Genomic DNA, 16,564 nt, shown 5'->3' with positions numbered 1-16,564 from the left:
CAAGACCCTTTCTTTGCCTGTCATGCAAATTTGATATTTATCGGGGGTACTTCCCAGGTCCTCTCCATTCCTCACAACCCACATTTTGCCTGGGGAGGCCTCATCTGCTCTCATGATTGGAATCCCTGAGGATTCCTAGGTCTCCGTCCTAGGCTTTGCTCCTGAGTTCCAGAACCAGATCCAAGCGAACATCACTACTCAGATGCTCTGCAGGTGTTCAAATACAATATGCCCCTATGTCCAAAAGTTAAGTAATAGAATCTTGCACTTATTACTCCAAACTGCTTGTGCTTTGACATTTCATATCTTGTGAATGACATCTTCAAGTAGCCTGTGCCTAAGTTAGAAATGAGAATCATTGCTGACTCCATTCATTCCACGCTGTACAGCCTGTCTCTCCCCAGGCTTTGGCACTTCCATCTCCTAAGGGCACCTTGGTCACATCCATCTTCACTTCAGCTTCACTGTCACAGCATGTCCAAGCCATTCCCCCATTTCTCCTACAGCTCTCCAGCCCATATTTTAGAGAGTGGCCCTTGTAAAACACATCTCAAAGGCTTTCTGTTGTTCTTAAATTTTCCTTAGTATTATGTAGTCTGGATCTATTGTATTACTCCTGCATATCTTTATGGCTACTTTTTCTGTCATGAAATCTAGGCTTCTGCTCTACTGATTTTTTTTCCCTCACAGTCCCATGATCTTGGTCACCGCTAAGTCTTCACATATTTATTTTCCTTGCTTGAAATGGCCTTCCCTCTTCTCTTCACTTTGTTGACTTTTACTCATACGTCAGGTCTCAGTCTACATATTACTTTTTTCAGGAAGCCCTCCTGGATCTTCTTTTCCATTAGTTCATGAGAACTGCTCTTGCTGTAGATTCCATGGTCCCCTGTATGTCTGCTCTCATTGCACTAGAGCATTTAATCAGAGGGGTTCACTGTCCTTCTCTTTTGCATATAGGGATGGGCCTATATCTACCTTGTCCATAACTGCTTCGCTCAAAAAGTGCCATGGTGGGGCGCCTGGGTGGCTCAGTGGTTTAAAGCCTCTGCCTTCAGCTCAGGTCATGATCCCAGGGTCCTGGGATTGAGCCCTGCATCGGGCTCTCTGTTCCGTGGAGAGCCTGCTTTCTCCTCTCTCTCCGCCTGTCTCTCTGCCTACTTGAGATCTCTGTCTGTCAAATAAATAAATAAAACCTTTAAAAAGAAAGTGCTATGGTGACTGACACACACTAATTGCTTAAATATATAATGGAAAAAATAAAAAAAAGAAAGCCAACACAAAAACCTCATTTAAAATCATTTTTCTGATAGCAGGTTTCCAAAACTTCAGAAAACAAATGTGGGTAGTCTTGCTTTTTTAGATTATTTGAGAAGTTCTCCTTAAAAAATGACAGGAGGTGGCATTTTAATGATTTTGAAGACACTGAACTCTAAGGTAAAATGTTCTATCACTCATTCTAAGAAATAATACCACTGAGATGTAAATGCAATTCCCATTACATAATCCAGAGTTTCTCTGGTTTCTGTTTTGAATGCTGGATTTGACAAAATATAGAGTGTAATGCTTCTCATTTAGAAAAAGATTTTAAGAATGGGTTTCACAGCAAGTGATTGATGAAGGACTTGGGGTGGATTGCCTGCCAGAACATGGACTGTCACCCATACAGATGTTCCCACGACACACACTGCATTCTTGCACACTTAATGTCTCTCACTGTTAACAATCCATTGCTTGTCCACAATAGCCAAACTGTGGAAAGAACCTAGATTAACAGATGAATGGATAAAGAAGACGTGGTATATAGATACAGTGGAATACTATGCACCTATCAAAAGAAATGAAATCTTGTCTTTTGCAACGATGTGGATGGAACTAGAGGGTATTATGCTGAGCAAAATAAGTCAATCAGAGAAAGACAATTATCATATGATCTCCCTGATATGAAGAATTTGAGAGGTAATGTGGGTGGCTTGGTGGGTAGGGAAGGAAAAAGTGAAACAAGATGTGATCAGGAGGGAGACAAACCATAAGAGACTCTTAATCTCACAAAACAAACTGAGGGTTACCGGGGAAGGGGGGTAGGGAGAGAGTGGTTGGGTTATAAACATTGGGGAAGGTATGTGCTATGGTGAGTGCTGTGGTGTGTGTAAACCTGGTGATTCACAGACGTGTACCCCTGGGGCTAATAATACATCATATGTTAATAAAAAAATAAAAAAATAATTTAAAATGCAAAAAAAAAACCCCTACTATGCCCACGGGGATGGGGGGACAATCCATTGCTGTGGTTGATATGGTCCTCTTTGGGTTTTTAATGTCATGATTGAAGCTGAGTAGGTTTGACTATTATTGTTCTTCTAAAAAAGTTTTTGAGTGTCATTATTTTTGGTTAGCTTGTTTTTGTGCTGTTTTGCTACTTTATGTGGAGTCATGCATTGTTTCCATCTTACGTATTCCTGTATTTACAATTTATCATCACTTGAATAGAAATTAATGATAGTGATTTGTAGGGTTATGAAATGAACTTTGGGTTCATAAAGAATGAGAATTTAGGAAATGTGGTAAGTTTCCGAAGATATCAAAATTAATAAAATCTACAAATGTTGAACATAATACAGTGCTGTATACATATTATAGTATAGCTTTAAACTATAAACATTGGAAATATATAAACTCACCTGCATGATGGGGGACGGGCATGGCACAGGGAGGGGTCTGCCCAGACAGGGACTTCCACATTTCAATTCTAGGTCTAGAGCAAGCTCTATAAACTCAGCAAGGACTTCTTAATATCTAAGCATAGTATATTCTAGAATTGCTTTCTCTTTAGTATTTAAATGCCTCAGTTGGCAATTTTGGAAGCAAATGGAAAAAACAGAGGCCAAGCACCATAAGACAGATACAAAACCTTATCCTGTACACTGTTTTGCAGTTTTAAATGTAAATTGGTGTCTCATATATTATGAAGAGAATTGGTTTAAGTCTCTGAAAATCATTTTCTAAGCTCTATTTTACTTGTACCTCTAAATTAAGCCAGGCTGCAGAAATTAAACTGTCTAGGAGATATATGACCCAAAAAGTCCTGTCAGCCAACAATTTCTACATTTACTTTCCCTACAGGATGAGAAAATAGCTTTGAATTTTAGGCCATTTCATCCAGGCTCTGTACAAAGAATCATTCAAAGTAGTATCTTCTTCCATCTCAAGATTAACTCTGTCTTCTAAGATAGCTCAAATGTGGCACCTTCCATGAAACTGCCTCAACTTTTCCTCCCCCGGCAGATCTAGCTCCACAGAGCTGCTCCCATGGCTCTTGGAAATGCCTGAGACAGCCCTCTCTCCCATTTGGACTTGGAGTAATTCAAGTATAGAGGATAGTATTTTGTTCCACATTGTAGCCCTGGGTCAAGCACAGTACCAGTCTTTTTATAGCTAATCAGTAAATACATGCTGAGTGGTAGATGACAACTAAAGAGGCCTCTTGGAGAGACTATTAAAAAACCAGAGGCTGTGATTGTCAGGATGTTATATTAACACATATTTTAAAATATAACCTACTGTGAAGCCATGGTTCCATTATTTTATTCATTTTGTGGGTAGTTTTGATTATCTGAAATATGTCTAAGAGATAAGATGATATATCCCAAAAGATCCTTCAATTCATTTCAAAGTAATAATTTTGAAGAGTTAATTATAAAACAAGGCAAAGTTTTGGAGAATAGTAACATCTTGGGGGTATATTTTTGGGGAAATAATGTCATTTTTTGTGTATATATAAGTGGATTTTGGATTAGATGGGAAATGTGATTTTTGAAGTGTTTTGGTTCAAAACTGTCACATGTAAAATCTGAGTTAAAGATCATTCACATCACAAAATTAGTCCAAAGGCTCCAAAATGGAAATACAGAGTGGGAATCCCAGCAGATCCCTAGTTGTCCAAACTAAAGCACACACTACACCAGTAATGCACTTCACATAAACCCCAGAGTAGATCTACTTAAGAAGATCTTTGAGTTTCCAGAGAATCAAGCTCTTACTATAACTTGCATATTTAGCAAATACTTAAAATCAGTATATTCTTTTATCTTCAATTTGGGAAGGTATTTGAAAAATTGGGATCTAAAAGTATCTGCGTGTGTGTGTGTGCACATTCATGTATATGTGTAGACAATACTGTCACCTCTTTATTACTTTAAGCATAGCCATGCACTTTCATATGCAAGTAAGATCCCATTCAGAAAAACGAGTTTTCATTTTACTACCACCTTCTACTCAAAAATTAGTATGATTTTGTCATATTTATTAAATGTAGGTGAATAAACTGTATCATTTACATATTATTTAATAGATTTAGGCTTTATTTCCCTCTCCCTAAAAAATGTACGAAAAGTGAAGTAATAATTTTGAGAAAATGCAGGAATTTGGGTTGAGTTCTTGCTAAGTATGAAGTAAAAATGATCCTCAAAAAATAGCTGCTTTTCTGTTGAGTTATCCTTGATCTTATGATTCCTAACTTTGAGATCAAAATGAAGAGAGGGTGAAGAGGTATTTGTAGTAGTTACCCAATCTCTATTTTTATACTGATAAGCTTCCCCTTGTCCAATTAGCATTGAGAATTGTCAAGATTCTGCTGTGATTTGACTTAGGAGGGTATATCATTATCGAAGTAATGTGGATCCTTTCTATCAGTAGTATTGGTCACACAATCCCTCTCTGGATGTTAATTTAATCTATCTAGGGAGAAATTCTTTAAAAATCAGATTTTCAAGATAGTAAAGCTGTGAATAGCAAGCTGCACATATAACTACACAGCTGTATGCAGATGACTGCGTGTATAATTAGGGAAACAAATCATCTGCGGGCTGTCTAACACTGTGCTAGGTGTTCTAAACAGTGCAGAACAAAGACCTTTAAAATTTGTATTGATTTCTGGGAAACTATTTTAAATAAACATTATAAAATCATTCAGAAAAAAGGAAGGATCAATATTTAAAATCGATGCGCAGCCATTACTTTGCTTTTAGTAATTACTAACATGGCTACTTCATAGTTGTTCTTTCTAATGCCCTGACAATTAGGTAAATGTCTGATTGACTTAATCTTTCAAAGGCTCTAAGAGCCATAAACCCAAATGTCTAATAACTGGGATAGTGTCAGATAGATAGACAGATGCCTGTCTGGGAATGTCATTTGGAAGGATTTGACTGTTGAATGCCCCACTTTCACAGAAACACAAATCATTTTTAAGTCCTACCTGAAGACTGATACTGATCAGTATTCCCTAATAAAGGTAATGATATAAAACTTTGCCATTTGTATCACTCAAGTTCACAAGAGGAAATAGATGGCACACTGAAATTAGAGTATGTTGAAGAAGTGTCACAGACAAAGGAAATAATTACAAAGATGGGGGAAAGTGTAGGGAACCACATAGGCTAGAGCAGAGTATGGAATAGTAGTGAAAATGTTGCCATTGCTATGTCTGAAAGAATGAGAGATTATTGACATGTGGAAGGAGAAAGTTGTTTCATAAAGGTCAGACTGAGCATAGTCAGTTAGCTTGACATGAACTCACAGGAGCTAGGCAGGAGAATAATCCCTGTTCTCACTCTTTCTCCTCTTTATCAACTGCTGACTCCCTATTGGCCAAATAAGGCTGAGAACAAGTGAGTTCTTTTGTGTCCTTTAAATTTGGGCTAGACATGAATGGATGGACAAGGCATGGATAAGGGGAGTGGAAGGGCAAATGGAGGATATTCAGCACAATGTCAAAACAAATTGTTCTTTTATGTCACTAGGATTAGTCCTTTAAAACAAAAAGATACTTAGTGACTTCACAGCTTTTATGACAGGAAGAGTTCTTTCTCAGTAGATGGGAGGCTATGTTATGAATGTTTGAAGCACTGAATGGGAACATTTCCATAGGTGGGTGCTAAACTATAAAGGCAAGTGACCTAACAAGGAAGACAATGGGTCTTATTGGTGGAGCAGGTTTATAGGACCCCTTTCTTCCACTGTTCTCTGGACAGCCCATGGGAAGCTAATAAGGCCCAACATCAGACTCTACGAGGGAGACCCAGTCCTCGAGCAATGTGGCTCTTAAGCTCTATGACTGCGGCAGCACCAACGTGCCCCCGGCACAGTTAAGAACTGGGTCTAAGCCTTGCTGCTGAGTTAGTATGATTTGGTCTTGTGGTGTAACATGCTGCCTCAGTATTCTACAAGGCTAATTGCAGTGAGGGTTAGGATATGACACAACTTCCTTGGAGACCAGCTACAGAGAACTGGCCTTACCTCTGTGGGTAAGGTTTTGTGTAGTAACTTCCCAGCTGATCAGTACACTCTTCTGTTTCTACCAGATCAAGGGTTCTTTAAAAGCAGTGCTGGAGTTCTGTGGAGGTTTTAAGTACTAAGACTCAGACACGCTGAGTCACAGGTTCTGATCTCAGAACTGATTCTAATGAGATGAGCTTGGCCAAGTTCTTTCCTCTTTCTGGCTTTAACTTTTCTCAAAATAGTAGCTGGGGAAGGATCAGGTGGGTGCTGGATCAGGTTATTGAGAATGATTCCTTCTGATCTAATATCCTGCGGTTGTACCCTCTGTAATTGTTATCAGTGTCTATTCTTCATCTCTAGAACATAGAAGGAAGTTCTTAAAATTATGACCTGAGGGGTGCCTGGGTGGCTCAGTGGGTTAAAGCCTCTGCCTTCGGCTCAGGTCATGATCTCAGGGTCCTGGGACCGAGCCCTGCATCAGGCTCTCTGCTCAGCGGGGAGCCGGCTTCCTCCTCTCTCTCTGCCTGCTTCTCTGCCTCCTTGTGGTCTCTCTCTGTCAAATAAATAAATAAAATCTTTAAAAAAAAATAATGACCTGAAAAAATTTTTGAAGATAACCTGTCTCTGCTTAATACTTTGTAAATGCTAGATAGTGAGTACTGGGAGAATTTTGAATGTACTACATAACATTATAGGAAATGTATGCCTCCTTTTGGGTTTACCAGCAAAGATTTGTGTTTAGGATTGGCTTCCCTATGAACTACTTTAAAAAACATCAGGACATTGAAAATCAGCTCCAAATATCAGCTAAGGTAAACAGGAGGGATATACATGTTTAGAAAAGGCTCAATTCTAGTTGACCTGCACTTAACAGGTGATGAAGTAATTTGCTTAACACCTCTGTGTTTAAAGAGAATAAGACAGAAAGAAACCAAAAGACAAAATGGAATTAAAAACTCCTTTAAATATTTTTGAAGTTATAAATCACATAGTAAATATTTTAATTCATCTAAATAATAATAACTAGTTTCTATATCAATAGATTAAATATTCTTGTCATTGAGGGATTGTCTTTTGCATGATCACTCTCTATAATTTTCTGAACTTCTGGAATTTTAATAATGAACTTGAGTTATTTTTATTTTAAAAAGTTCCCATTTTCCTCACTGATGCATGGTTGCATGCTAGTGTGGCTTAACGTCCCCTACCTATCCTTACATGTAAACACTGGACCTCTTCCAGCCACTAACTCTTAGGACCTGCTCTGTGGCTGCTGGTCATTTTCTCATATGGGTTTAAAAGATAGAGGGGATTTATGTGTCATAAAATTAAGTGGAATTAAGTGGAGAATAACTCCTTCAAAAGAAGGCTCTGAAAAAAATTTGTGAGATTTGTGGCACAGGGGAAGGTTATAACTAAAGGTTTTTTTGTTTGTTTGTTTGTTTGTTTGTTTGTTTTTTTAAATTATTAGTCTTCCCAAGTACTTCCGTGAAGGTAATTCTGTGATTTTCTTATTTTGAAGTGATCTCTCCCTGGATTTGCACTATATTCTATCCTGGAAACATTTCCCTGTGCTTGGGAACTTGGTGCCAAGATTAGCCTTTAATTGAAACTGATGCAATTTTCCTGAATGCCAGTTGTCCTCGGACTGGCTTATCTATGACAAGCCTAAAAGAGCAAACATGGTATAAAGCGTCTGCGGGCTTCAGAGAGCATTGTTGTTATTGTGACTAGGTATTTCATGGTTCATCTCTTAGCCTCAAAGACCCATCCACGGGAACAAGGCAGCTTCTTCTAAGCAAAGTTCCTCCGGCCTGACAATTACTTCCATTACCTTCCTGTTTTGTAGGTCAGTATTTACCCAGCAGAAATGTAGCAGTACTGCATAACTTTATGAACACTAGTCAAAAAAATCCATTAAGTATTTCAATACTCTCTAAAACCATTAGCACAATTGCATAATCTTATTTGGAGATTTCTTTCATCTAGAAAATAAAGCTGTTTCCAATTCCTACAGAAAAGTCTATGGCTTTTTCTACCATGTTTTTGGGAAAATTTGGAGGACTGTGATGTAACATTCAAAAGAAGTAAATGGTTTAGACCAAGACTGGTGGACAGAAAACACATCTAAGTTGGACCTGCCTCAGGGATCTTCAGAAGGGACCCACTGGATTCCTTTGTTGTCACAAGTCAGCATACAAAAGAATACAAAAGCAACCAGAAGAAAATCACAGCATCTTGCCTTAACCAAATCTAATTCCCTACTTCCCTTATATCCATAGTTCCTTCCTTCTCTCTTTTGAATACATCTCTGTGCCTGAGTCCAATCCCTCAACCTGTTCGTTAGACTTCATCACCTCTAGTTCACTCAAGATCATCTCTGTAATTACCGCCTTCTAAAAATCATTTTTTTTCTCCCAAATGGATCATTCTCATTGACACTCTTTCTATATTTCAATAAACAAAATAAAAAATCCAACGCTCCCTTGAATGTTTCCCTTTCCTCAGTTACTACTTCATTTTTCTACTTACCTGGGTAACAAAACCGGGAATATGGTCTCCAAATCCTTCTCTTCTTTTCCTCCTTCCATACAGTGTTAGGGAGCACCACTCCTCACCTGACCATGACAGGGTTCCAGTCGAAGACAACAGAGATTTCTGTTCTGTCAAAACCAGTGGTCAATCCTCCCTCCTTATCTTATTACAGTTCTCAGTATCATTTGGCCTGGTTCACTATACTTCTCATTATTAGAACACTCTTTTCTCTCTATAACATCACTCTCCTGGCTTTTCTCATGCTTCACTGTGTCACACTCCTTCACATCTTTTGGTGGCTTCCCTCTCTCTGATCAGCCTTTGCTGATCAGGGCCAGCCATGTTCTCTTTCTCTTTTCTCCCTATCCTCAGGTCATAGGTCATCTCATCCAGTCCCCTGGCTTTAAATACTATCTTAAATAGGAAGTGTGGAAGTCTGAGAGTTTTTCCTGCCTCTGGAGGTGACAGAACAGTGCCGAGGTTTTAGCTGACAGCACATGGATACAAACAAAGTAGTTAACATCTCCAGGGCCAGTTCTAAGGATGGCTAGCTGTAGTATGGGACTCTTCCATGCTACAGGGACAAGAGGGTTAGAATCTCCTAAGTGTGTGGCCCCTGGATGGCTCAGTCAGTTAAACAGCCAGCTCTTGATTGTGGCTCAGTTCATGACCTCAGTCAGGGTCAAGAGTTTGAGCCTGCTCAGAGGCCAGTGCCTAACCCTGTGTGGGCTCTGCGCTCAGCAGGGAGTCTGCTTGAGATTCTTTCTCACCCCCCTGCCCCTCCCCATGCGCACATTCTCTCTTCCTCTTTCTCAAATAAATAAACAAAAAAAAAAAAATTTTTTTTTTAAAACCCACTTAAGCATCAAGAGATTTCCAAGGAGAAGGAAAAGTGAGGAAGAAAGAAGTGGTCTTTGAGAGGAATGTGGGGATAAGGGGACATCCAAGATCCTTCATATAAGTTTATGGGAATCTGAAGCATTGGTGATTGATTGTCTCTGTTGGGAAAGTGGTTTTACTTTAGGTAAACTGGCCAGATAGCATTTGATTGTGGAGTGAGGTAGAATCAATAGCATTCGACAAGCAGCCTGCTATTGAACAATTAGAAGTAGGCCACCTCTTTTCTTTTTTTCCCAAAGATTGATAATGGATCGATTGATTATTTATCTATTTATTTGAGAGAGAGAGAGAGAAAGAGCATGTGTGTGAGCATGAGCGAGGGGTGGGGCAGATGGGGAGCGTAGGGGAGAGAGAGAGAGAGAATCTCAAGCAGACTCCATGCTGAGTGGAGAGCCTAATGTGGGGCTCAATGTCATGGCCTTGAAATCATGAGCTGAAACAAAGAGTTGGTCACTCAACAGACTGAGCCACCCAGGCACCCTGGGCCACCTTTTGTAATAATTATTTACTTGGGGATTGGCTTGAGAAAAAAAAAAAGGTATCAGAAACATTAGTAAGTGTTGCTGCATTTAGCAATCAGAGCCTGGTCCTACATCAGTCTAGAGCCCTGCTTTATCTATTAAATCTGCGACCGTGAGGGTTAGCCAGGTGCACTCACCTGTAGATCAGAAGATCTTCTCAGGCAACTTAGAGGATATGATATCCCCTTTGTACCCAGGATACAATGGGCCCACATGGATGATACATTTCATAGCCTATCTCATCTCTGTCTAACTCTGTGTCTCATTTCCACCTACCCTCCCCTTACCTCTGGCACCAGGAATGCAGGTGTGGAAGACCTAAATATATAACCATGGATTCATAGGGAGAACGAAGGGCAAAAGTGCTTTTCAAAATCACTTATTTTAAAAAGCACGTTTATATTTATATATATTTTAAAATATGCATATTTCACCCTGTAGAAAACTGACCCTTTCACTGTGCATTCTTGCTCTTTACCTCTTTTTTGTGTTTCTTACTATCATGTTTGAGACATTAAGACCTTGATCCCAGGCCCCAGAGTGACTGCCCCAACCCCTGAATTTTTTTTTTTAAAGATTTTTTATTTATTTATTTGACAGACAGAGATCACAAGTAGGAAGAGAGGCAGGCAGAGAGAGGAAGGAAAGCAGGCTCCCTGCTGAGCAGAGAGCCTGATGTGGGGCTCGATCCCAGGACCCTGGGATCATGACCTGAGCTGAAGGCAGTGGCTTAACCCACTGAGCGACCCAGGTGCCCCCAACCCCTGAATTTTAACCTTTGGAATGTCTCTTTCTATCCTATTATATGCACTGTCATGCACCTTGATCCTCTAGAATGCATTCACCATGGACTCTCAGGAATTACAGATTTCTCTCCTTTGTAGAAACAGAAAGACCTAGAAGTCCATCTAGGCTCAAACACAAGAATCCAAAGAACAAGAACACAGAGGATTCCTTTGGATGGACCACTAAATGTAACTCTGAAGAGCACTTTCTGTGAGGCCTGCTACTTGTCCATGTCTTTATTTCCTTTCTAGGCAGTAAACTCTGGCTTTCATGTCCATTGCTCATTCCACTGCAACCTTAACAGTATCTTCCTACTGGAGCTTTCCTGTGGGGTAGGATATAAGTAGAAGCCACCTCATCCAGCAGGGTTGGCTGAGATAAGAAGCTCATTGCATGCACATCCTACTGCAAGAGATGCCCAGCATCTCTCTCTAAAGCTTGCTTATCACAGGTAGCAAAGAGGTGACAATTACAGGGAAACTTTGAGCAGTCTCAGAGGTGCTCTCCAAAGACTCCTACTCATGAAAGAGGAAATATACTTGTTTTATGTCTGGTTTTGTCTTCATTAAAATAGTCTTCATTAGAATAGGAAACTTTAAACAATACTTTTCCAACAAAGTACTGAAATTTATTTCATTTTAAAAAACCTTGATTTCTGTTGGTGTGTGTATGAAATAGAAAATTCTGCATTTTAAAATAAAAATATAAAGAATATAGTTCATTACAAATAATCAAATTTTCTTTAAAAAGTGTAAAAGCATAGCTTTATGTTTCTGTAATGCAGCAACGAGATTTGGTAACAGTTGTGCCATTTACCAACAATAGTTACCATCATCATCCTCTATGAATTTAAAATTTACATTCTTAGTTCTCTCTTGCCATCCTTTGCAGCAGAATTTATATGATGGCATAGTTTCCTCTCATTTAGGAAATCAATGCACTGAATGATGTACAAATAACTTTCTCTAGCACTTGTCAGCCATACTTCTACAAGTGCAATCCAGTGTATGAGGAAGGTCCTGGAGAAAGGAGATAAAGCATTCAATCAGTGTCAATGAAGTTACAGAAGGACACTGACCAAAATGTGGTCACATGGGCAGTTATGATTTACATAGATTCAAATTAGCCTTAAATTTACATATCCTCCATTTATATTGAGTATTTACATATATTCAATTTACATATACTTAAATTTAGTCCTAAAGAGAGGGTTTTATATTCAAGCTAAGACTTTTCTTTGAACTGCTAAGGACATGACTTTTCAAGATTTCTGAGAGATTTATACTTTAAAAGTTGGTGCTTACTACTGCATATTTCATCTTTTTTTAAAAAAAGATTTTATTTATTTATTTGAGAGAGAGGGAGAGGGAGAAGCAGAGGTAGAGGGAGAAGGAGATGCACTGCTGCGCAGACTGCCCAATGTGGGGCTCAATCCCAGGTCCCCGAGATCATAACCTGAGCAGAAGGCAGAGCCTTACCCAACTTGGCAGCCCAGGTGCCTCGAAATATTTTATCTTTTGAGGGCAGAAAGGTATTTCCTCTAGAACTACTTGGCAGGGAAGGAGAGAATCGTAGGATGAGTGTGTGATTGCATGTGTGTGTTTGAGTGTCAGTGTGTGTGCATGTGAATTCTTCTGTGGCTTTAGATGCTAAGTTATTTGACTCTGGAGTCTGTAATAGAAACACAGAACATACAGACATACACACACATAAAACCCAAAAAGTAATTAATGACGTGGAGAATCAGAAGAAGAGGAATGTGTATCTTTAGAAATCATTTCATTTTTAATTTCTAAAATATTGTCTAATAAGAGCAATGTTCACTGTGTAATAAACTTCCTCCTTCAAATAATGCCCATAGCAACCCTGTGAGATTTGAGCTCATTTTTACAGAAGCAGAGACTGAAGCAGAGTGAGGTTAAGTGGCTTGCTTAGGCGGCCAGCTGTTCGGGCCCAGAGTGAGGGTCTGCTGCATTGTAGCTCTGCACATATCATCTGAGAATCCTGTGAGAGCTGTCCGACTCTGTCCCTGTAGCAGACGGCCATTCAACCTCCAGTCCTTGGCCTCTCCCAGCAGAATGAGCTAGAGATGGAACACTTCCCCTCAGGTAGGAAAAACCTGACAAGGATGTGTTTTAATTAAGTTTCAGTAAAATTTCCATTCTAATAAAAGTGTGAATTTATTCTCTTTCATAATCCTTCAGGGCCATTTATATCCTATCTTCTAATTAAAGATATTGTACCGAAATTGTATTAGTGGATACTTTGCTCTTCAAACTCCATTTCAATCTAAGAATATATTTTCAAACCTACAGAGCTTAAAAGAGTAAAGCACCTTAAAATTCATATTGATATCCTCAAAAGGAAGCTTGGTATTTTCACTTAAAACCTTGGCTCAGTGTTTCACAATGTATTTTGGAGGGAACACTAGTGTTTCCTGAGTCCATTTCTAATAGAAATTCCTAATTAGGAAAAAAAAATAGGCTAATACTACATTATACTATACACACATACATGTGTGCAAACATATGCATATATAAAATGCAAACACTCTAAAATTTTATATTTTAAATAATTTACATGAGTATTGTTTTTTGGGAAAAGGGTATTGTGTCTGTGAAAGGAGCATTATCTGAAAGATGCTCTGATAAAGAAAGATCAATTTCCTGGGCATGAACTATAAGCAGCCTTTCTAGCATGTTCTATGAGTGGTACTGTGCTCATCTTTTCAGTGTTCTGTGCTTCCATATCCATGATTATATAATGATGTTAGACATATGACATATAATTTAAGAGTGACAGAGACTTTAATTGATGTCTTCTCTGTGCCAACCATTTGCTATGTCCCAGGATTATAAAGACAAATAGGACATTGAATCAGTCTGTAGAGGCTTGGCAACTGGTCAGAGACAGTGAGCCAATCTATGCTAGACCACAGCATCCCCCGAGTTGACATACAGGAACAGGAAAAGTGATGCTTGAATGGAATTTGGAAGGTTAAGACATTAAGCATGGAAGACGTGCAGGCTGGTGCCAAAGAAGCTAACACTCTCCTCTGAAAGGACTTTCAGACTTATATTTCGGATTTATATTATGCTTATTCCATATCTTTAAGGAAAAACAAACAATAAAGCTATATGCTCTCACTGGTTAGTCTCAACTGTCAAATTTTTAAAAAGAATTTGAGAATACTTTTCTGCTTGTAATACTTTTTAATATATTTATGTATTTATTATTTTTATGGACCAAAATGGTCTAAATGGTTGCCAATTGCAATTCCAAAACCACGCTGGGCTTTTACCTAATATAACATGAGTATGCTAGCAATGCATAACCTGAAATCTGTAATGGAGAGCCCTGCATGGCAGAATAAAAATGACAGCTGAGACATTTTAGAGCTGAATCTGTCATTCTTCAAAATAGTGTTTTGAAAGTAGACCAAAAGCCCCCAGCCAATTTATTTTCATGTTGTATTTCTGTTTCATCTGTCCCCTTATCTGGGTGCATAATCCATCTTGTACAGTGCAATGTCAATTCTCATGATTCATTTTAAAGAAACACTTGTGTCTTTTTGCAGTAGTGAAAAAAAAGTCCTAAGCAGAATCAGGGTAATGGTCTAATATCAATTTTTACTCACAAGACACTTCACTGTTTGACTTCTATCATCAAATCTACCATTTTATATTTTACCCTTGAAAATTGCTATCAAAGATAAGTCAGCAATTTATTAAACAGTCTTCATTCTTTTTCTTTTTGAGGAAAACATAGAGGAAAAGAATTATTGAAACAAATCATCAGAGTTGACAGTAAACTCTAAGACAGAAGAAGCTATATGTATCACTCTTCAGATATCTTTTATTGCTAAATAAAAAGGATGTATTGCCTTGTTTTCATATGAAAAACAAAATTCCAACTTTTATTTTAATGATAACTATTGGCACATGCAATTTCAGTGTAAGAACTGCAATTAAGAACCTTGGCATACATGCTTTAAACTGCCTGCAAAACATCGAAGAATTTAATAAATTAATATGAACACTGAAAAAAAAACTGTACATACACAGGAAATTTATTTTCTTCCCAATCAGAGAAATGATCAAACATAGCCTGTACCCACAAGTGCATTTGAATTATGGTATCTCTGTCCCATAAATGCCTTTTGAGGAGCCACCATCCTTTAGGACATTCGGGGCTAATAATTTTTACTGGAAATATAGCTTTATGTAACTTTTTTAAATTTCAAGAAAAAATAATTTTTGTTCTAGCTCTAACACCAGTAAAAAAGAAATTAAGGGGCGCCTGGGTGGCTCAGTGGGTTAAAGCCTCTGCCCTCAGCTCAGGTCATGATCTCAGGGTTGTGGGATCGAGCCCCACATCGGGCTCTCTGCTCGGCGGGAAGCCTGCTTCCTCCTCTCTCTCTGCTTGCCTCTCTGCCTAACTGTGATCTCTGTCTGTCAAATAAATAAATAAAATCTTTAAAAAAAAAAAAGAAATTAAAAGAGCGCATACTAAAAAAAAAAAAAAAAAAGCATGGAGAGAAACTTACTCTTATTTCTCAATTGTACCAGTTTCCTAATGTAGCAAAATGCTACAAACTGGATGGTTTAAAACAGAGAACAGTCTCACAGTTCTGGAGTCTGGAAAGTCTCTACTCAAGGTGTCTGCAGAATTACACTCCCCTGAAACCCATAGGGAAAAAAACTTTTTTGCTTCTTTCTGGCTTCTGGGGGAGACCAGCAAGCCTTGGTGTTCTTTGGCTCGTACCTGTAGCGCTCCCAACTCTGCCTCTGTCTTTTCAGGGTTCTCTTCACTGTGCGTCAGTGTGTCTTCTCAAAAGGACACTAGTCATGGGCCAACTGTGTGGCTCAGTCAGTTAAGCTCTACCTTTGGTTCAGGTCGTGATCTCAGGATTCTGGGATGGAGCCCCTCATCAGGCTCCCTGCTCAGCAGGGAGTCTGCTTCTCCCTTTGTGCTCTTCCTCCCTGTCTCTCTCTCTCTCTCTCTCTCAAATAAATAGGTGAAATCTTAAAAAAAAAAAAAAAAAAAAAGAAGGACACCAGTCATATTAAATTAAGGGCCCACCTTACTTCAGTTTAACATCATCTTAACTAATTATGTCTATAAGGATCCTATTTTCACATCAAGTCACATTTGGGTACTGGGGGTTAGGACTTCAATATATCTTTTGAGGAAGACGATGCAGCCCATAACATCCACTGACCTTTTTTTTTCTTTAAAATGTTTTCCTAAAATTTTTGTATTGAAATAGTTTTAAATAATTGCAAACTTACAATGATAGTACAGACATTTCTCACATACCCCCACCTAGCTCCTACTAGTGTAAACAACTTTCATAACCCTGATATAGCTGTCAAAACTAAAACTAAAAACTTAACGTTGGTAAAACTCTATTAACTAAGCTAGGGATATTTATTTGTATTTCACTGATTTTCCCACTTATATCTGATTTAAATATTTTTAAAAATATTTTTGTTGTTCCAGGATCCAGCCTAGGATATCAAGTTTCATTTATTAAACTTAGT

The sequence above is a fragment of the Martes martes genome (assembly GCF_963455335.1).
Source record: "Martes martes genome assembly, chromosome: 4".
In the NCBI taxonomy this organism is placed as follows: Eukaryota; Metazoa; Chordata; class Mammalia; order Carnivora; family Mustelidae; genus Martes; species Martes martes.
The sequence above is the reverse complement of the archived record's forward strand: the minus strand, read 5'-3'. Positions refer to the sequence as shown.